Source organism: Panthera tigris, chromosome A1 (assembly GCF_018350195.1).
Source record: "Panthera tigris isolate Pti1 chromosome A1, P.tigris_Pti1_mat1.1, whole genome shotgun sequence".
Taxonomy (NCBI): Eukaryota; Metazoa; Chordata; class Mammalia; order Carnivora; family Felidae; genus Panthera; species Panthera tigris.
Window position 1 is genome coordinate 126,456,057 of NC_056660.1, and position 21,992 is coordinate 126,478,048.

The 21,992-nt window shown below is 37.0% G+C and overlaps 1 protein-coding gene and 1 long non-coding RNA gene across 8 annotated transcripts in view; one reads left to right on the forward strand and one right to left on the reverse strand.

The window, feature by feature from the left end:
• Positions 1–21,992, reverse strand: part of PDE4D (phosphodiesterase 4D) — a 1,404,509-nt gene that overhangs the window by 63,062 nt on the left and 1,319,455 nt on the right. The gene's annotated exons all lie outside the window — the stretch shown is intronic.
• LOC122238771 overlaps positions 1–21,992 on the forward strand; it is a 104,701-nt gene that overhangs the window by 13,957 nt on the left and 68,752 nt on the right. The window contains exon 5 of one of the 4 annotated variants that reach the window (XR_006217938.1): positions 13,193–13,552. The exons of 1 other annotated variant lie outside the window; for it this stretch is intronic. This is a non-coding gene — a long non-coding RNA (uncharacterized LOC122238771). Of the gene's footprint in view, positions 1–2,635; positions 2,724–13,192; positions 13,553–14,006; positions 14,124–21,992 lie in introns of those variants that run through there. 2 more of the 4 variants (XR_006217936.1, XR_006217934.1) reach the window with 2 other exon arrangements.

Below are 21,992 nucleotides of genomic sequence, written 5' to 3' on the forward strand. Positions count from 1 at the left end.
TACTATCCCATAGCAATCTGGACACTTCTTGCCATCATGATCATGTAACCCCAACTTTTATTTTGAGTATTCCAGGTTTATGCTTAAATGATATCTCCTTGATAAGAGAAAAAAATAATTGCATAGCATTTTATTCCCATTGTTTAAAAACTAAATGGCTACATACACACAGGCATGTGCACAACACACACACACACACGTATGTGTGTATGTATGTATTTATCTCTGAGGCATATTTACTAGCCAGAATTATTTTATTTAATGTGTGGGAATTTTGCTTTGAGATCTATTAAAGTATTAATGTGAGCAAAAGATTTTTGACTTAAGACAAGCTTGAGATCCACTAAAAGTAATTATTGTAGTATGGACTTCTGGGGACTTTGTATTTTTTTAAACAAGTTTTCTTTCCCTCTTCTCTCTTCATCCCAGTTTGTAATAAAAGTCTGTGGAATACAAGGATTTCTAAAGTACAAGCTATCTAATATGCAGATACTTTGTAAAGCATTTCTCCTAATATGTGTGAATTTCTGGAGCACACCAAGGTTTACCAGTTGAACACACAAACAGGGATCACTCACTATGGGAGCCAGACACATCATGTGAATGAAGGAATGATGTGGTGGGTGGGGACTTCCGGAGCAGCAGGTGGAGACTTCAGAGGTCATATGTGGGAATGCTGCCCAACTGGTGCCAGATCTTCAGACTGTTCAAAAGAATCCCGCATTTGAATTTTTTAATGCAGAATCTATGTTTTTTAAATTTTGACAATAATTCAAAAAAAAAGTTAAACATCTTAAGGATGAAACAAAAGTCTATGGACCTTAGTGGCCAGTTTGCAACTTCTAATATCAACAGTGCTTACCCCAGTGACAGAGACCTTCCTGAGAGCAGTACTTTAGGCAAGCCCATAAGAACATTATAATTTCAAGGTAGAGAAATTAAGTTAAGAAGCGTTTCTGGAATCTAGGATGCTAATATGGTGTTGTTAAAAGACTATTTGGAGCCAAAAGGCAGATTCCTTTCTAGGTTCCAATGGTTACTCACAACTGGTCTGGCCCAAATAATCTCAGCTGTCCATGGACCAACTGGACCCCTATGAGATGTGCAATGAGGAATTAGGCCTGACCAAAAACATCTGACTCTAATGACTTAACAATTGCTAAAGACCCAAACAATTAGGGAGCACTGTTTCCCAAAGACTGCCATGCATCCTAACCCTTTCGTTGGCAAATGAATAGGAAAAATAAATCTTTCCACTTAGCCTTCATTTTCCTTTCTAGTTCTTAGTATCTTACAAATAAATTCCTGGAACACCTATCTGTTTCCTCCATTTGTAGAGGTTTTTTCCTTTGTCAACTCCTCCTACAAAATCATATGTTTCCAAAGCACCTCTCGTATAATAATATCTGTCCTTACGCAAGACCGTATCCTGGATTTTTAATCCCTATTGGCTAGCATTCAAACTTGTTAGACTCTTGAGAACTCCTCTAAAATCCATCTGACTGGACCTACCTCTCCTTACCATCCCCTGTGGCCGATCCCACCCACATACCCACCTTTTGTCAGCAAGAGTCCCATGTCTTCACATTTGGTCATGTTTGTGGCTTGCTGGTCCAATACTGCCCTCCCATTTTCCTTCCATCTATTCAATTCCTACCTTTCACAGACTAAGTCCTTTATGCAAAGTTTCCTTCAAAGGAAGCTCTGCAAGAAGCAGATGACAAACTCTCCATAGGAATAACAGGAAGTTCTCTGGTGGAGGAAGTCAGTCTTGAGATCACCCAGGGAAAGGCAGTACTCAGGAGGAGATTAAGGGCAATGGGTTCCCGAGTTGGGGGGAAACCACATACTTTATTTGTTTTGGTTTCACCTGGACTGAGTTCTTTCCACAGACCAAGTTGGGAAACTAGGGATTGTTACATGATTCATCCTTATATAGTTAAACGTTAGTTTGATTCAACCAGTAGACAAATACTTGTTGAACACCTGCTGGGGGTATCTGGTAGGCTAAGAGGTACTAAACCTACAGAGCTGAATGCAGATCTCTGGCTTTAAGGAGCTTACCACTTAGAGGTAGTGAGTGACAAATGAACAATCACAGAGATTTCAAAAGAAATGCATGTATGTAACAGCAGAAGCATGCAGAAGGTCAAGAAAACTTAGAGGATCCAGCCAGGCTTCCCCTAGAGGCTGCCCATGCTCTGCTCTACCTGCTAACTCATGGTCAGAGGTTGCAAACTTGGCTGGGACTTTAGAGAACAGTGTATCAACAGAAGAGTGGGTCTGGTGGCTCAGATGGGGCAAGAACCAGCTCACGGCATAAGACCTCAGGCACACCATGCACAAAAGAGTCTTTTCCTTCTCTAACTCTCCAAATTCTCCAGGGGAAGCCTAGGAATGAGGGGGAAAGGGAGGTAGGGAGCTACAACCACTGCAGCAAAAGAAAAGAATAGGCCCCAAGTCTCTGACAGTGTAGAAACTCAGCCAACTGTAAGCTGGAACATCAAGATGATAATGTTTATTCAAAAAATATAATTAAAGAGGCAACTGTGGGAGGGAGAAGAGAAAAACTGGGGCTGCCTGATAAGTGGGTGAAGAAAACCCAGTACCTTAAGAACTTGATTGTATTTTATAGCTTGAATTCCTCACTTGCTGCTGCCTCTGCCTGCCTCCTCATCCTCGTCCCCCTCCACAGGAGCAGGCCTCCATGGCCCCAGAGTCGTGATCTCTTTGTGGGGAATGAACATTTAGAAATGAATTCATCTAGGCAAGTAACCATCGCTAAATTAATTTTCCTTCAGGTTGAGAGAGATTGGCCCTTGAATTTAGCCTGTGTGGTGAGGTCCTAGAGGAAGGTGCGGGTTCTGCCAGCAGAAAGCCCCTACTCCAGCTCTAACCCCACCCATTCCTTTATTTAGAAATAAGGCCACCAGGTCCTTGATCTTTTTACTCCCTGAACGGACAATATGCTGACTTATTCTGGTACAGAGAAGGACCTTACAAGGATTGAAAATCCAGGAGAATAGTTTTTGGAGTGAGGTAGTCCTTGTTTCCAAACCTAAGCTTTGCCACCGACTAACCTGAGACCCTCATACAAGCTCATTAACTTACCTAAGCCCGTTCTCTGATTTGTAAATGGAGAAAGCAGTACCCACATCATACAGTGATTTTGAAGATTAAATAGGATTATGAATGTAAAGCAGTGCTTGAGAAACAGTAAGTGCCCCAAAAAACAATGATGATGATGAATTTTATATGCAGGCACATAGAGTGTATTAGGACTTTTTGAATGATTTCCAGCTCACTCCAATGCTTCACTCTTCTTCCAGCTTCTCTTATCCACTGAGTGACTGATGGTCTCCTCAGCATTTATTAATGTGATCAAGAACAGTAATTCTGGAAAGTACTCTCAAGTTATTTACCTAATTAAACAAACATACTTTTTAACCCAGACGCCCTAAATCTCTGGTAGCTTGTCTTTGCTGATTTGGTCTGAACAGCTCAGCTGGTAGGGAAGGACTTTCTGGTTGGAAAAAATATATAATTAGCAGACTGGAAAACAAGGACCCCTGAGTTTAAAAAAAACATCACTAAAACAGCCTGATCACCCTGTTTACTTTGCCATCATATCTCACGTTAGTTGGGGACTGGGAAAATCCAGGTTACCACCCAGCAGGAGTTCCCTCTAAAGATAGAGACTGGCAAATATCTTTTGTGATTCATGAAAGCCAAATTATAAGTTTCACTCTTCAAGTAATTCAATCACTAAACAGTTTAGCACAATGATCTGTTTACCAGTAGACTGATTTTCTCCAGGGTTGGAACCATATGAAATTCATTTTTCAATCTCTGGTGCTGGACATTGGCTGTCACATACAAGGTATCCAGTAAATGTTTTTTTGAATTTAACTGAAAAAGCATGGAACGTTCCCTTTATTATAAGACTACTTTTTGTAACATTTCCAGGCTTTCCAACACATCTGAGAATCAATAACTAGATTGCTAGAGGAATATTAACGTGGTAGAGGGGCTTGGAAACCTCATTGCCTATTACACGATCACGGGACCTTTTGTATGGGGGACAGAAATCACTGGCAGACTGACCCAAATCTCCATTTTTCCCCTCCTAGCAACCTATAGGACTATTTATTCTCCAGGTACCTAAATGTACTAATACATTTATTTGCTTAGATATCTGTTCCTTTTGGGTAGGGGGTCCATACATCACAACTAGCCTAGAATTTAGTAGGTTTAAATCTGTTATTCAAGCGTAGTTATGAATAGCACTGCCTTTCACTCTAAAAAGTGTTCTGGTTTGGATGCTAAATCATATGGACACTACTTTTGGGACAGTTCATCACACATCATTTAGCCATCCAGCTCTACCTCCCCTGGAAGTCTGAGCACTATGCCTGCCCAAAGCTTTCCTCTATGGAGGTGGCTCTGTCAATCACTGCATTCAGAAGCTTTGGAACTGCCCCCGAAAGAACAGACACCTCTCTCTACTGAGAGAGACACTCTCAGTGGAACAACAGCAACAAAAATCAGTTCTCTAAATTCAAGTCTTTCCTTTCATCTTAGGTAGACCTTTTACAAACACTAAGAAACACTAAGAAACAAAGGATTCCTAATAATGACAACCCCACATTTACTGAAATCTAGAAGACATGCCCATTTGAAAATTCTAATCTAGAAATTAAACTTAAGCTTCTCAGGTTATACTGCCCCTTAATAACATAGCTTATTTTGTCAAAATCAGTTAAAGCCCTCTAATATGATTTGGAAGAAAGGGACAGACAAAAATTAAAATGCGGCTGGTCAAGGTAATCCGAAAGCTCAATTCATTCAGTAAATAACAATGGCACTTTAACAGGTTTTTTGTTTTTGTTTTTGTTTTTTACTAATTGGATGCAATTGTGCTTGGCTTTAATTTCTTATAATGATGGAACAAATTTTATTACTTCATACTTTTAGGGACATTTGGCTACATCATGTTTTGGTGCTTCCATAAACCCCAGTGGAAATTAAATTAGCTCTGTGATTGCTCATTTCCCTATTTAGTGACATGTCTGCCTCGTGTCAGCAAAATGGTAACCATTGTCTACCTTAAACCACGATACTGCAGTAGATTTAAAAGAAATTACCTCTTGTGTCACTCTCCTTTCAGAATTACCTATTTGTAGCTACCAAATTTTGGCATGCTAGTTGGGACGCAATCTTGTTTGAACAAGCAAAGTAATTCTCATGTGAGACTTTAGGATTCTCTGTCCTGTAAGTTCTAAATGTACCTATAAGTCAAATTTAGATGAGGGTATGAGTTGGTAAGAACATGAAGAGCATCAAACAGTTTTAAGAACTCAAACGACTTGTACTTTGTGCTACTAGCTTCTCCTTTCCCCAAGTCCATGTGGACGTGCAAGTTTGAGGTAGGGAGTCAATTGCCACGTACCAGGAAAAATAATTAGTCAGTAGTCTAACACATTTAATCTTGAGGCTCTTATCCAGAGCAGGTAAGATATTCTAGCAGAACTCAACACAAGTTTCCCCGACACTGTAGCTACTAAGCTCATACTGTGAAAGATTATACTATGAAAGAAATTGAAAATACAGTGTTGCAGACTGACATTGTTTAAAACACATGCAGCATTATTATAGGCAACACAATGGCAGAGACTGCTAGCTGTCCCCTAACATTGATGCTTTTCTTCATCAGTTCTATTAGAATTCTAGTTTTACCTAAGCATATGACTGCTTAAAACTGAGAACATTCTCAGACTCCTATGTAACCAGATGTTACCACAAAAGTTAGTTCTGATAAATGAGTTGGAAGTAGACGTGTTATGTGGAAGTTTCAGGAGCTTACATTAAAAGATATCTGTCATATATCTTTTCTTTTTCTTTCTTTTCCCTTTCCTATTGGCTAGAATAAGAAACTGATGGCTGGAGCTAGAGCAGCCATATTGGACCATGAGTTACATTCAGGCATACAGGTCACATCTAACAGCATCAAAAGGAAAGGCACATGTGTCCTTGAAGTCTTTGTGGAACAGTGTTGCCACATTAGCTCTAGTCAGCTTACTTTCAGATTTTAACATGATAGAGAGAAATGAACATTTATCTTGTTTAAGCCACTTGTATTTTAAATCTGTATTTGTGCCAAACACTATCCCAACTAATACAAACCCCAGTAACAACACTCTTATTCACCTATGACCTAAGACTCTATTTTAGTCTTGTTAATAAAGTGTGTTCATCTAGGCCAGGCTAAAATTTAGATATTGGATGACTGGTTTCCAGCTTACCATAATTCAAAGATATTGTACAATAATACACTGCTAGTTAAGAGCTTGCTCCAGCACTACCTCAAAATGATTTATAGAAAATACATCAAACAAAATCTATAAGAACCACCCTAGAGTTTCCCTTGGGGTTTAGATATTTGTCTTTCCAGCCAGATCTGAAAGTCACTCTAGCCTGGAAGCCATGACTAAAAAATGGTTTCCCTGTCATGAAGAAGAATACTGTCATTTTGGGGAGCTTCTCCTTTGGCCCCCTCTCCCACTCATTTATACCCTTGAATACATGAATATTTACATATTTTTTTTCTGACTCAATAGTCTTTGAGCACATTGCTCTTGTTAAATCATTAAAATCTGGAGGGTCTTTTCAAAATTCTGTGATTTATCATTTAAAGCCAATGTTCTCTCTTCCTGCAAATCCAGCAGCTTTAAAACTAAACTCTTGCAGATCCAAGTCATGTCTGAAAGGTTTATAGAATGATATACTGTGGTCATATGGTGAGGGCACAAATACCTCTGATTGTACAATACTTTAAGGCAAAACAGTTTATGTGTAAGCTCCATGAGGTTATAGACCATGGCCCACTTATTTATTACCAAATCCCCAGCTCCTGGAACAGTGCCCCTCAACAGAAATCTGTTGAATAAACAAATGAAGAATCTGCCGGGTGTAGTAAAACTGTTATTTGCACACACATGAGGTCTATCTCTGTGTGTGCCCTGGATGTACACACATAGCCTCCTGGATGACTTTGCAGTACTGAGCCTCTATATTGTCCACCTCAGTTACCAAGGGACTCGTTTTTCATAAATGGCTCCAGCATCACATTCTCCTCCTACAGAGAGTTTTGCTGCCCATTCTAAACCCTTAAAGCACTGTCATTCTCAGGTCACCCAATACATAGGCACACTGTTGGACATACTTGGGTGGAGAGGGATATGTATGCTTAAGTTCCCTTTGAGCAAAAACCACAACTGTCAGAAATGTGTTAGTTATCAAAATTAGTTCCATAGATTATGAAACATAAATCTCAGTTTTCTGTGGTCATAGCCATGTAAACTTGCATTTTTAAGTTAAGTGAGGAAATAAAAATAGTTATAAGAACCATTTTGGGAGAGACCTACCATTATCTGTCTCATTGAAGGGACAGCTGTGGTGCAGTATTAAGATGATTCCCCACCAGACCCCTGCTCTCTAGAATCTATTCGGCATCACCAGTGCCCTTTCCACTTCCCTACTGCTGACCATCAGACAGCTAGGCAATGGCATTGTCTAAATAGAAACTACTTTAGTCTTCCAAAACTTAGAGTTATCTGATCACAAAAAGAAAAAACAGGATCAAAACTACAGAAAGGCAAGATGTTCTGTCTGACCTAGTGAATGGCGGCCAATACTAATGCCATCTGTAAGTTCACTAAACAGATAAAATGTGTTAACTAAGAGGAATCTTTATTTGTATTAATTCATCCAATCTTCCTAAAATCAGTCATTTCAAACATATTGACACACCATGTATGCTTGCAAAATTTTAAAAAATGAGTGATATGACTTTTTTTAAAAAGATAATTCAGCTGTTCTTTCTACCAGTTTTAGTATCTGTGTAAGAATTTGAGGTAAAAAGTATAAATAACTCATCCTGAAAAGTTCAAAGACAACCAGATGTTTGAGACTGTAATGCAGTTATAAGGAAAACTGTCCATCTTCTTGGGAGGTATACATTGGGGAGTTTGAGGATGGAGGGCTATGATGTGTATAGCTTTCTCTACAGTGGGTCAGAGAAGAAAAATAGTGTGCGTGTGTGTGTGTGTGTGTGTGTGTGTGTGTAAACAAAGAGACAATGAAAAGTACATAAAGGGGATGTTGACAATGGTGAGAGATGTGCCCATGTTCTTTGTAGTAGTCATAAAGCTTTCCATTAAATTTGAAATTATTTCCAAATAAAGTGTATTCTAAAGGTGATGAGAACAGTGACAAAGAATAAGTCACTTCATGTTTGAGCATTTTTTCTGCTCCCAGTATAGACACACATATACAGACAAAAATATATACAGACAAAATAAGTGACACTTATTTACATATACAGACAAAAATAAGTGACACTTACTGTACTTCCTTGCCTACATAGTAAGTGTTAGCAAAGTACATAATGGAAAACTACATCTTGCAATCTATTCATGCATTAAAAGTCTAAGTGATTCTAAGAGACCTTTTAGACAATGATTTGATGTTTGAAACAATGATTTCGAAGATGCATTGTACTTCCTTATGAATGAGGCCACCCTTCATGACATATTCAACGTGCTGAATGGGAAAATCTGCAGCCAAGAATATTCTATCCAGCAAGGCTATCATTCAGAATAGAAGGAGAGTCAAAGAGATAAGGAATTTCCAAGACAAACAAAAACTAAAGGACTTTGTGACCAAAAACCCAGCCCTTCAAGAAATATTAAGTGAGATTAATATTAATTGAATGGGAAAGAAAGTCAAAGAGTGACAAAAACTAGAAAAGAACAGGGAAAATCTCCAGAAACAATGACAAAACAAGCTATAAAATGGCAATAAATACATACCTACCAATAATTACTATGAATATAAATAGACAAAAAACTGCAATAAAAAAACATAGGGTGTCAAAATAGATTAAAAAAAACAAGACTCATCTATATTTTGCCTATAAGAGACTTATTTTAGACACCTGCAGATTAAAAGTGAGGGGATGTAGAAATATTTATCATGCAAATGGAAGTCAAAAGAAAGCCTGTGTAGAAATACCTAATATAAGACAAACTAGACTTTAAACCAAAGACTGTAACAATAGATGAAAAAGGGTACTATATCATAATAAAGAGGTTTATAGAACAGGAAGATCTAAGAGTTATAAATATTTATGCCCCAACATGAAAACCCAAATATATAAAGCAATTGAGAAGAAACATAAAGGAAATAATCAATAATACAATAATATTAGGGGATTTTAACACCTCCCTTACATCAATGGACAGATCTTCTAAGCAGAAAATCAACAAGGAAACAATGGCTTTGAATGACACACTGGACCAGATGGACTTAACAGATATATTCAACCATTTCATCCTAAAGCAGCAGAATACACATTTTTCTCAAGTGCACATGGGACATTCTCCAGAATAGATCATTTACTAGGTCACAAATCAGGCTGCAACAAGTACAAAAAGATTGAGATCATGCCATGCTATTTTCTGACCACAATGCTATGAAACTTGAAGTCAATCACAAGAAAAATTTAGAAAGACCACAAATACATGGAAGTTAAACAACGTGGTATTAAAGAATGAATGGGCCAACCAGGAAATCAATGAAGAAATAAAAAAAAAAAATACATGGAAATAAGTGAAAATGAAAACAAGACTGTCCCAAACCTTTGGAATGCAGCAAAAGTGGTCTTAAGAGGAAAATATAGAGCAATACAGGCCTTTTTCAAGAAGTAAGAAAATTCTCAAATAAACAACCTAACCTTACACCAAAAACAACTAGGAAAAGAATAACAAATGAAACCTAAAGCCAGCAGAAGAAGGGAAATAATAGAGATTATAGCAGAGATAAATGATATAAAAACAAAAAAAAGTAGAAAAAAACAATGAAACCAGGAGCTGGTTCTTTGAAATAATTAATACAATTGATAAACCCCTAGTCAGACTAATAAAAAAGAAAAGAGAAAGGACCCAATAAATAAAATCACAAATGGGAGAGGTGAGGTGACAACCAACACCACAGAATACAATTATGAGAATATTATGGAAAACTATGTGCCAACAAATTGGATAATGTGTAAGAAATTGATAAATTCCTAGCAACATATAAACTACCAAAACTGAAACAGGAAGAAATAGAAAACTTGAACAGACCAATAACCAGCAAAGAAACTGAATCAGTAATCAAAAATCCCCCCAAAACAAAAGTTCAGGGCCAGATGGCTTCACAGGGGAATTCTACCAAACATTTAAAGAATAGATAATACTTGTTCTTCTCAAAAATTTCCAAAAAATATAAATGGAAGGAAAACTTCCAACCTCATTCTATGAGGCCAGCATTACCCTGATACTGAAACTAGATAAAGACTCCGTTAAGAAAGAGAACTACAGGCCAATATCCCTGATGAACAATGGATGCAAAAATTCTCAACAAAATACTAGCAAATTGAATCCAACAGTACATTAAAGGAATCATTCACCACTAACAAGTGGGATTTATTCCTTAGATGCAAGGTTGGTTCAATATTCACAAATCAATCAACACGATATACCACATTAATAAAAGAAAGGATAAGACCATACAATCCTTTCAATAGACGCAGAAAAAGCATTTGACAAAGTAGAGTATCCATTCAAGATAAAAATCCTCAACAAGGTAGGGATAGAGGGGATGTAGCTCAACATAATAAAGGGCCTTATCTGAAAAAACCCACAGTTTTTTGGGGAAAAAAACTCAATGGGGAAAGTCTGAAAGCGTTTCCTCTACGGTTAGGAACAAGACAGGGAGGTAGTACCTGCTGGCTCAGTCAGTTAAGTGTCCGACTCTTGGTTTTAAGTAAAGTCGTGGGTTGGAGCCCCATATTAATCTCTGCGCTGACTGGGCAGGGCCTGCTTGGGATCCCCTCTCCCTCTCTCTCTGCCCCTCCCCTGCTCACACTCTCTCTCAAAATAAATAAATTTTAAACAAGATTAAAACCTAACTCAAGAGGTAAAAGATCTGTACTCTGAAAACTATAAAACACTGATGAAAGGAATTGAAGAAGAAATAGAAAAATGTTCCAGGCACATGGACTGGAAGAACAAATATTGTTAAATGTCTATACTACCCAATACAATCTACACATTTGATGCAATCCCTCTGAAAATACCACCAGGATTTTTCAGAGCTAGAACAAACAATCCTAAAGTTTGTATGGAACCACAAAAGACCCCAAATAACCAAACCTATCTTGAAAAAGAAAAGCAAAACTGGAGGCATCACAATTCAGACTTCAAGTCATATTACAAAGCTGTGATCAAGAGAGTATGGTACTGGCACAAAAACAGACACATACATCAATGGAACAGAACAGAAAGCCCAGCAATAGACCCACAACTATACAGTCAACTGATCTTTGATAAAGCAGGAAAGAACATCCAATGGAAAAAAGACAGTCTCTTCAACAAATGGTGTTGGGAAAACTGGACAGCGACATGCAGAAGAATGAACCTGGACCACTTTCTTACACTACACACAAAGATAAATTCAAAATGGATGAAAGACCTAAATGTGAGATAGGAAATCATCTAGATTTCCCTAGAAGAGAACACAGGTAGTAACTTCTTTGACACTGGCCATAGCAACTTCTTACTAGATATGTCTCCTGAAGAAAAGGCAACAAAAGCAAAAACTATTGAGACTACATCAAAATTAAAAGCTTCTGGGGACACCAGGATGGCTCAGTGAGTTAAGCATTCAACTTCATTTCATGTCATGATCTCATGATTTGTGAGTTCGAGCCACCATCGGGCTCTCTGCTGTCACCCTTCTCTCTGCCCCCGCCTTTCTCTTTCTCAAAAATAAACATAAAGAAAAAGCTTCTGCATTAGTGAAGAAAACAATCACCAAAACTAAAAGGCCACCTACAGAATGGGAGAAGACATTTGCAAATGATATATATGATAAAGGGTTAGTATCTGAAATATATAAAGAACTTATAAAACTGAACACCCCAAAAACCAAATAATCCACTGAAAAAATGGGCAGAATACATGAATAGACATTTTCTCAAAGAGAGCTTCCAGATGAAGCAGACACATGGAAAGATGCTCAATATCACTCATCATCAGGGAAATACAAATCAAAACTACAGTGAGATATCACCTCAAACCAGTCATAAAGGCTAACATTAACAATACAGGAAACAACAGGTATTGGCAAGGATGTAGAGAAAGGGGAACCCTCCCACACTGTTGGTAGGAATGCAAACTGGTGCAGCCACTCTGGAAAACAGCGTGAAGTTTCCTCAATAAATTAAAAATAGAACCATCCTATGACCTAGCAATTGCACTACTAGGTCTTTACCCGAAAGATATAAAAATACTGATTCGAAGGGATACATGCACGTTGATGTTTATATCAACACTACCTACAATAGTCAAATTATGGAAAGAGCCCAAACATCCATCAACCAGGGATAACTGGGTAAAGAAGTCATATATATATACACAATAGAATATTATTCAGCTATCAAAAAAGAGTGAAATCTTGTTATTTGCAATGGCATGGGTGGAGCTAGAATGTATTATGCTAAGCAAAATAAGTCAGTTCGAGAAAGACAAATACCATATGATTTCATTCATACATGTAATTTAAGAAACAAAACAGATGAACATAGGGGGAAGAAAAGGAAGAGGCAAACCAGGAACCAGACTCTTAACTATAGAGAACAAACTGAGGGCAGCAAGACAGGAGGTGGGTAGAGGGATGGGTTAAATAGGTAATATGTATTATGGAGGGCACTTGTGATGAGCACTGGGTATTGTATTTAAGTGATGAATCACTAAATTCTATACCTGAAACTAATATTACACTGTACGTAAACTAGCTGGAATAAATCTATTTTATTTATTTATTTTTATATTTTTATTTTTTATTTTAGAAAGAGAGAGAGGGCACAAGCAGGGGAGAGGGACTGAGGGAGAGAGAGAGAGATATTAAGCAGGCTCTGTGCTCAGCACAGCTTAACGCAGGGCTCGATCCCATGACCCTGGAACCATGACCTGAGTAGAGATCAAGAGTATAACGCTCAATCTACCAAACCACCCAGGCACCCCCTAACTGGAATTTAAATAAAAACTTGAAAAAAAAAATAAATGAGGCCAGCCTTTTGTCCTTTCAGATTTGGCTAGCACTGGCCCATGGTGTACAACTACCTGAGAGCACACCCTGGAAAAAAGACAGCTGAGGCATATTGCCTAAACCACAGGCTATTGAAAACTTGGCCCAAAGTGACTTGTTTGGACTGCTGACTTCAAAAGTGCTGATGAATACAATGAACTGTGGAAGATGTATGATTTGTTTTGAATGCATTTACTATGATTGATGGCCCAGATTTGGCAAGTTAGTTCACTCCCAGTGGAGATGAAAGTTTCACTGCCTTGCCTCTTTCAACATTCCTGTTGAGACAGATTTCATTCTTATTGGCCAATGTACTAACAAATCACGTAAAATTTGTAGCATAATGAATTTATTAGCTACGCTGTGGATCAATGCTGTACATAATATTCCTGAGTCAACATGAGCTCTTAATTAAATTTCCTTATTATAATGCCTCTGGAAATTTTTCTTCAGACTACTAAACTTCAAGACATGAGTTTAGGTTTCAACCAGCAATTATGCTAGTAATTTTTCTGAGATAGGCCAGGGCCATGGTCAGGTTAGAAAGTGATCTATCATGAATGGCAGGTTATAAAGCTGATATATGCGATCAAAACCACCCATAATTGACTCAAATCATTCTGCCTCAAGTTATTCTGATACCCAGAATATTAGCCTGGGAGCAAGTCAATTTCAGTTATTCCATTACAAATATAAAAGAAAAGATAAAAGTGGCAGAGGTGTGGGGAATGAAAAAGAAGAAAGTTAAAAATAAGTGAGACTAGGATAGTACTGGTACTTTAGTATGAAATTGAAATCCTTACTTTAAATTGCAGATCATCGAGAAGTACAAAAAGATCAGTGAGGGCGTAAGAATGTAATTCTAAGGTAACTCCAAGGAAGACATTATTTAAATAAAAAATCTGACCTGGATTGTGTCCAAATCTCAAGTGTTTTGTTGTTGTCATTAATAAAGGAATATGGGAAAATATGTTTCTCTTGGTACCTACCAATAAAGAAGAAAAGTGGGAGGGAGGCAAGGAAGGGAGGAGAGAGAGAGAGAGAGGGCAGGGAGAGAGAGAAAGGCCGACAAGAGACAAAATTGCAGATGGTAACTAGACTTATCACGGTGATCATTTCACAATATATACAAATACCAAATCATTATGTTGCACACCTGAAACTATGCTAATATAATATTATATATATATATATAATATATATATATAATATAATATTATAATATTATATATCAATTATACATCAATTAAAAGCCTGAAACAAAGAGACGAAATTGGGCGAGAAACAAAAACTCAGCTTTAAGATCCCCAAATATGCTGTCGTGCCCCTTTAAAATATCAAATTTTGCTTACATATATTAGAAATTTTTTGGAATTTTTTAAGTTTATTTATTTATGAGGGATGGAGACAGCATGAGTGAGGGAAGGCAGAGAGAGAGGGAGACACAGAATCTGAAGGAGGCACCAGGCTCTGAGCTGTCAACACAGAGCCTGATGCAGGGCTCGAATTCACAAACCATGAGATCATGACCTGAGCCTAAGTCAGACGCACCCAGGTGCCCGGAGAAATGGTTTTTTTTTTAATCAATTCATAGACCAATTAGCCAATGTTACATTTACATCCTTGGTATTCTCTCAAATCAGCTCCATGGGCTACCACCAAAAAGCCCTAGCCGAGCTTTCATAGGCCCACTTTGCGCTAGATGCTGGGTACACAACACAGGCTCTCAGAAAAAAAATCACACAGCCTGATGCTCACGCTGCAAAAGTGGAGTTTGCTGCCAGGTCCTATAAGCTACCTCATGCCCCAGTATTTTACCACAATGAACCAGATGGTTATGAAATACCTAGGAACAGGCCATAAATCTATTGGCAATGAATTTTTAATATCTTGCACAACATGGTGATTTGTGAATATAGATTGAGTCTCTTTTAAACTGTTTTTTTACTCCTCTCAAAAATATCAATAAACCATCTGCTTTCACTTGTTTATCAAATGACTTTTCAAAAGTGTGTTGAACCAAAGAATCAGTAACCCATGAATCAATTTATCCGCTAGTGACAATCCCTTCTCCGTGCTTAGTTTTCGTTTTAGGCACTAGCTTTTGTTTCCTATCCTTCCAACATACAGCCTGACTGCCAAGAGTAAGGAGAATTTCAGTTGTAGAAATGTCCACAGGGTGCCCTACTTTCATAACAGGAAATAAATAATTAAGTTTTACTAAAGGAAAAAAAAGTCAGAACATTCTATGCTTGCTTTATATACAGACTTCAAGTTCACTCATATCCAGTTTTCATATTTTGGGGGTTTTGCTTCTTTCTGCACATGGGGCTCCTTTCATTCCTTGGCTACAAAGGACAATTGTGGTCTACTTGTCACATTTGTAATGAAAATTAAAAAAAATCACAAAATTTTCTTTGCAGAATAAACACTTTAAAGCCAACATTTCCTTGGAAAATGAGATCAAGAAATTGTCAAGAAAGTGTACATCAAGAAAATATTCCGTCAAAGAATACCAAGTACACTGATAGTCCTGTTTCTTCCTTTGACTCATACTGCTTTAATCATAAGACATCATGCATATCAGTATTTGAATGCTATTAGGACATTTCAACATAATATTGTCCTCCGAATCTATATTTTGAGCTTCTCTTATAAGAAAGTCCATTTTATACCAATTTGCTTTGTTCCTTGGCAACTAAACCTCCTTTGATAAGATCTAAAAATTAATATTCATATTTCATAAAGGACACAAGAGAGATGCAGGTAGGTGGTTTTAAAGTTGGCCTCTGTCAAAGTACTTTTTCCTCGAAGTGGTCCCGATTTTTCCTGTGTGTTTTTCAGATCCTGTTCTAAGAAATATACCTTATTCACTCTGCTAATGGAAAACCATTGATTCCTTGATTCATTCAACAAATATTTATTGAACAGGTAGTAATACAGTAAACACTGGAGAAGATGCGGGACATGAAAAGATGAATAGATAAGGACCTGCTCTTAAGAAACTCACGGTCTGGTGAAGAAGAGAGATGATACTAGCAGACAATCCTAGGGTACCTCTTGTGATAAGGGCTCCAATAGCACATACAGAACGCAGAGGCATCTAATTTGATCTTGGAGTTGGAAGGCTGCCTATAGGAGGATACTCCTGACATATCCAAAGACAGGAGGAATTAGGTGCAGGGAAGGGGAGCAGGGGTGGAGTGGGGGAAGGAGTGCATAGATGGGGAGGAGTCCCAGACCGATAACATGGACAAAGGCACAGAGTCATAGGAATCCAGTGCATATGTTACAGTAGAGGCTGCATGTGCAGGAGAACAGTGTGAAACGAGGCTGCAAAGACAGGCAGAAGAGGGTCATGAAAGATGAATTACTAGTGAAGGGAGCTGGGCACGTCCCCAAGTGCTGGGGGAGCATGGAGAGATTTTTATTTTTAAGATACCGATTCTTCTTTTCTTTCTCATTCTATGGAGAATAGAAGAGACAATCTGCCTTTACGGAAAGTGAGTTGAAAGGTAGAAAACAGGTATAGGTTTCTGAAAAGAGAAAAGGATATATGATCAACACCCTGACTTAATCGGGACTTTTTTTTTTTAATGCACTAAGTCATCACATACCTTCCCACATTTGTGGTCTGTATGATGGTATTGAAATATTGACTCGATTTCTGATACAGTTTCTGGAGTCTGAATGTCACTGCAGGGATGAATAAACCAAACAGATTGGATTCATATGGGTTTGCCATATGACACATTTTTTTCCACATAAGATTAGAGGAAAAACTGATTTCACTCAATTTCCTGCCTTATGTGGGTTAGAACTGAAGTCAGTGCCATTATCCCTTTGCCTATTCTTTTGTATTTAAATTTGATGTGGGATTGTACTGTTACAGAAGAAATAATTTAATACCTTCTGCTACCCCTTCTTTTTTCTCATGGGTTTAAATTTAAAAAGAAAAACCGGACATGCACTTTTCTTTTCTTCATGGAAACCACACTATTTTTGGATTTTAAGAACTTTTTAAGTTATCAAATAAACACATTTGTTAATTTATGCTAACTGCATTGTAATTACTTACAGGCTAAGTATCTTGTAATATGTGCAGTCTTTTATACTACTCGTATGTGGTCAGTTTTTAATAGCTCAAAAGTTATGAAAACCTCAGAAGACCACCCAAATGAAATTCTATTGTAGGTTCTACAGTGACAAAACATGAACCACACTGGTTTGAGGTCCAGAGCTTAAAACTGCCTACTCAAACTCTAGTTAGAAAATCCCTATATGTATGAAATACAGAATCTGACATCTCTACAGAGTATTCCGAAGTCCCAGTATCTTTGTTTATAAGAAAGTAAGCCCTGGCCCTACCCCATTCTACCAGCATGCTGAAATTCCCTTAGGATACAAATTTCATTTGGGTTAACAGGTAGTATATTTCACACACAAAAAATTAAAACTTAAGATATCGCTGTCTATACAGACAATGAGGACAGCGAAAGTAAAAAACAGAAGTGTTGTTTTGCTAGGAGCTGGATCTCAGTCTTTCTGCTTCATTCATTTGTTCATTTGTGTACTCATTGGTTAGTTTATTCACTCAAAAATATAATGAATGTTTCTGTGGCAGATACAGTGACAGGTGCTGGATTCAATGATGATTAAAACACATCTTGTTTCTAAGCTTAAGGATCTTGTCTGTGGAGCATAGAGTCAAAGGATGGTAACATATTATAAAAACTTTAAATCTGATTAACATTCTATGTAAAAATGCCTTCCCCCCCAAAAAAAGATAATTTATCTTCCATTAAGGAGGAATGAAGGCTCAGTCACTGAGGAAGATAAACATGTAAACAAATATAAATTCAAATGACCAATAGGTGACATAGATTTCAAAAAAAATGAAGGGGCTTTAGACAGTAAATCCTGGCTTTGGATTTGAGCTTCAAGTCTAGTCATGGGCTCTTGAGCCAGTTGTTCAAGACTTCTGAACCTCAGTCTTTTCCTCTGTAAAGTGAGAATATAAGCACCTTGGTTATTGGATACTATGAGGATTATCTAAAGGTATGGGCAGCTCATTAAATTGCAGTTATTACAATTGTTACCTTCTGGAGTCATAGAATTTTTCACATTGGAGGGAACATTTCAACACTTGCTCTGAAAGAGCAAGTAGAGTTTATCAGGCAGAAACAGTTTCTTAGGGTGTTCCAGAGAGAAGGAACAAAGTGTGTAAATTCATGTGACCAGAATTAAAATGGTTTCTTGGAGGAACAGCAAATGGATGAGTGCAGGTGGGAACACCATGGTGTCTAAATAATCTGTTTTTCTATGTCTTCTTTCAACTGATAAATACAAGAAAGCTTTCTAAAAATCAATTTAAATTCTTCTTTCTCTTTATCTCTTTTACATACCCCACACCATTGAAATACATACTTTTTTCAGAGTAATTCAATGTTAAGAGACTTGGTACATCAAGATTAGCAGATTTCACTGCATTAGACAAAAAAGACAAAGACAAGATAACAGCAAAAATGTTTTGTGTGAGAGCTTGAATGCCCCAGCAGGTTTAGAAGATGCAATTAAAGGGCTTAAAAACTGGTTCAGAAGTATTTATTTATTAGTGCTCCTGTCATCATCTTAATCACTCTTTTCCACCTAATAAAAACCCATTTCTTCTTTTTTTAAAGTTTATTTTATTTTTGAGAGAGAGAGAGAGAGAGAGAGAGAGAAGGAGGGGCAAGAGAAAGAGGGAGAAAGAGAATCCCAAGCAGGATCTGCACTGACAGTGCAGGGCTCAAACCCACGAACCAAGAGATCATGACTTGAGTCGAAGTCAAGAGTTGGACACTTCACTGACTGAGCTACCCAGGTGCCCCTAAAAACCCATATCTTGTTGCTTATACTACTTGTGAATTCTGTTCCAGGAAAGGAGTTCTTTTTTTAGCCAATGGGAAAGCCCTCTCCTTTTTCTCTGGGAGATTCCTGAGCAACCACTAACAGTCAATGTGAGCATGTTGACTACTTGCATGGATCCTTTTGTGTGTGGCAGTCGAAATGACTCACACTTCCAGATGGCAGTGTTAGCCTTCATTTAGATTCCACTCTTGGCACAATTAACCCGATCTGGTGCTATCTCAATAAATAACTTTTTCTGTTATGAGAACCAGGATTTTTAAAAATTAAAACTTTTTACTGCCCTAATTTCTGAGTATGGAAGTATCCTTTTTTCATTATAGATTGTCCGGAGGAAAGGGGTACAAGAGAAAAAAAATTGAAAAAAAAAAACCCAGAATTTAATTTCCCATTAAAGAGATATCACCGTGAACATTTTGATGTATTTCTGCCTAATCTTTGTTTTCTTTCCCTAAGTGGATCTCTTTGAGATTTCTAACAGAGGAATTACTAGGTCAAAGGGAATAAATGTCTTTAAGTCTCTTGATGAATATCACCAAATTGTTTTTTAAGAAACGTTATACCGATTTCTGCTTTTATAGGTACTGAGAATAAAATCACATGATATTCTACCCCAAAATTATCATGAGATATTATAAATATGTAAAACATAAATATGTCATTTCTTTGCTGTAGTTTGTACTTCTTATTACAAGTAAGAAGGGTCATTTTTTTATTTTATTTATATTGTTTTCCTTTCTTTTTTTTTTGAAGTATAGTTGACATACAGTGTTATGTTAATTTCAGGTGGCTCAACAAGTGTGATTCAGTAAGTCTATATGTTATGCTATGCCCACTACAAGTGTAGGTACCATTCGAAGAAAGATCAATTTTTAAATTTATGTTTCATTTTTAGCAAGGTTGTATAGACATATAAAGAACTTAATAATACCACTAAGAAAATAAAAATCCCCTGCACTGCCTCCCCTAACTCCTGCACATACTGGTACCTTCCACTCCTCAAAGGTAGCTACTTTCAGATCTTGTGGGTGATTTATTTGCTATATTATTCTATACCTCTAAATGACATACCTGTATTGCTACTTGTTAATATTTCAATTTTAGGCATCGATTATTGATATTCAGCGTAAAGAGGGGAATGTAGCTTTTCATCTATTCATACTTCTTAACTTCTTTTGGTTAGAATGAGTCATTGTCTTCACTTTCAGTGGGGCTAAGGAAACTCTATAAGTAGCTTAAACTATGTCATGCACATTCATTAATTTTGTTTTCTTCACAAGTTTTTTTTTCTTTGTAGTTGAAGATTCTTGTCCTGGTTTGCTTCTCTGTTGGCTTAAATGTCTATATACTCATAACTAATTCAGTCCCAAACTGTGCCCCAACTGCAAAGCTCTCCTCTTAAATACAGCTCAAATGCATTAATAATATTATCAATTTCATTTTCCTGAATAAGTCTTTCCCAAAGGCCTCTTCTAATCTGGAATAGACATTCCCTATATCTGTTGCACAGCTCTGACTTTGCGATGTTCCTTCACCATTATACTCATAATAATGTTTTTTAAAATTTACTTCCTTGTTTTGGTTAGCACATTTCAAGAATTTCTTGAATAAGTCTGAATCAAGGCAAATTTTTTGAGGACACGCATCTTTAAAACTGGCTTTACTCTATGATCGCTCCTGGTTGATAGTTTGGGTGAGTAGAGAATTCTTGGTTGAGAATCACTTTCTTTCAACATTTAAAAGGCATTGATTGTTCCACTGTTTCCTAGGTTTCAATGAGCATCCTAAGAAGTCTGATGCCCTTTTTATTTTTAATGGTTTGTATATGACCTGATGATAATCTTTCAAAAAGTCTGTTTTATATACATATTGTGGTGGATGCTCTTATTAATGAATTCTGGAAATTTTTATTCAATTATTATTGCCTCTTACACTTTTCCTTCTAGAATTTCTATTATTTGAATGTTAGATTTCTGGGATTAGTCCTCTAATTTTCTCATGCTTTTATTCTATATTTTCTATTTCTTTGTCTTTTTCTCTATTTTCCCGGACATATCCTAAAATTCATCTTTCAACTCTTCTATTTAGTATTTTTTTATTTCTTTTTTTAAATTTTTTTTTATTTCTTCCTCCAGCATCTGTACTTCTTCTGAGTTCATCTTTTAAAATTTATTTTGGTTTCCATCTTTCATTTAAATTCTTTCCCTAAAGGTTTAAATGATAAACCTTATCTATCTATTCATATTTAGATTAGGGTGTTAAAAGCTGGAATGGAAGCTCTGTTTGCATGGATAAGATTTTTCAACTACAGTCTTTACCACAGAGTGATCTGGGTGGGGTATTTCATTCAACAACCCCTGTATCACTATCTTTGGGTCTTTGCTCAGGGGCTGTTGAATCTCCACAGGATACCTCAATCTCCTATCCAGAGGGTTTATGCATAATTGGAAAATTAGTGGGGTAAAAATATTGGAATTCTCAACCTTTAAAACTCATTCAACAAATATTTGAGTATCCGTATTTTCCAGCCTCCATTCTAACCTCTGAAGTAAAGTGGTAAATAAAATTGAAAACTCCTTATATTACTATGAACAAAATATATAAATGTTTACTTAATCCCTTTGTTTTTAATATCACACCTCAATTTTCATCTATGCCTGCTGCTCCTCAGTGTAGAGACTCTTTATACTCTTCTGAGGATAAATGCCTAGTGTTTTGTTTGGGTAAATAAGGGACAGTCGTACCACTCCATAGAGCATAAACCGTGATCTACATGTCTAACAGCTTCTTAAACAGTTTTAGTTTTTACCCCACTTTTTAAGGTATTGGGTATGGCTGATTTTTGTCTTTTGGTTGTTTTGTACTATTCATGGGATTGGTTCTTTTTGGCTAGC